General features: G+C 43.3%; 1 protein-coding gene across 1 annotated transcript in view; it reads left to right on the forward strand.

Annotated features, from left to right (window-relative positions):
• The window catches only part of KCNU1 (potassium calcium-activated channel subfamily U member 1), a 101,213-nt gene that overhangs the window by 100,782 nt on the left and 207 nt on the right, over positions 1-224 (forward strand). The gene's annotated exons all lie outside the window — the stretch shown is intronic.

Raw genomic sequence — 224 nt, forward strand, 5'->3', positions numbered from 1 at the left:
CTAAGCATAATCTCCCCTGCTGGCCCCTCGTGGACATGCTCTTGTAAAATGCACTGTAGCAATACAAATCAAGGTAATAGGATAAGGTGCATAAATCCAGGCTCAGTGGAGAGGGGTAAGGGATGCTGAGAGGCCCAAAGCCCTACAAGAAACCTTCTGGGTCTAATTACCTTGTTGGAGTTTGCCAAGTCTAACTGTTTGCAGCATTTTTTTTTTTTTTTTTT

This window comes from Gavialis gangeticus, unplaced genomic scaffold (genome assembly GCF_001723915.1).
Source record: "Gavialis gangeticus isolate Ggan-Ray unplaced genomic scaffold, GavGan_comp1, whole genome shotgun sequence".
NCBI classification, from domain to species: domain Eukaryota; kingdom Metazoa; phylum Chordata; order Crocodylia; family Gavialidae; genus Gavialis; species Gavialis gangeticus.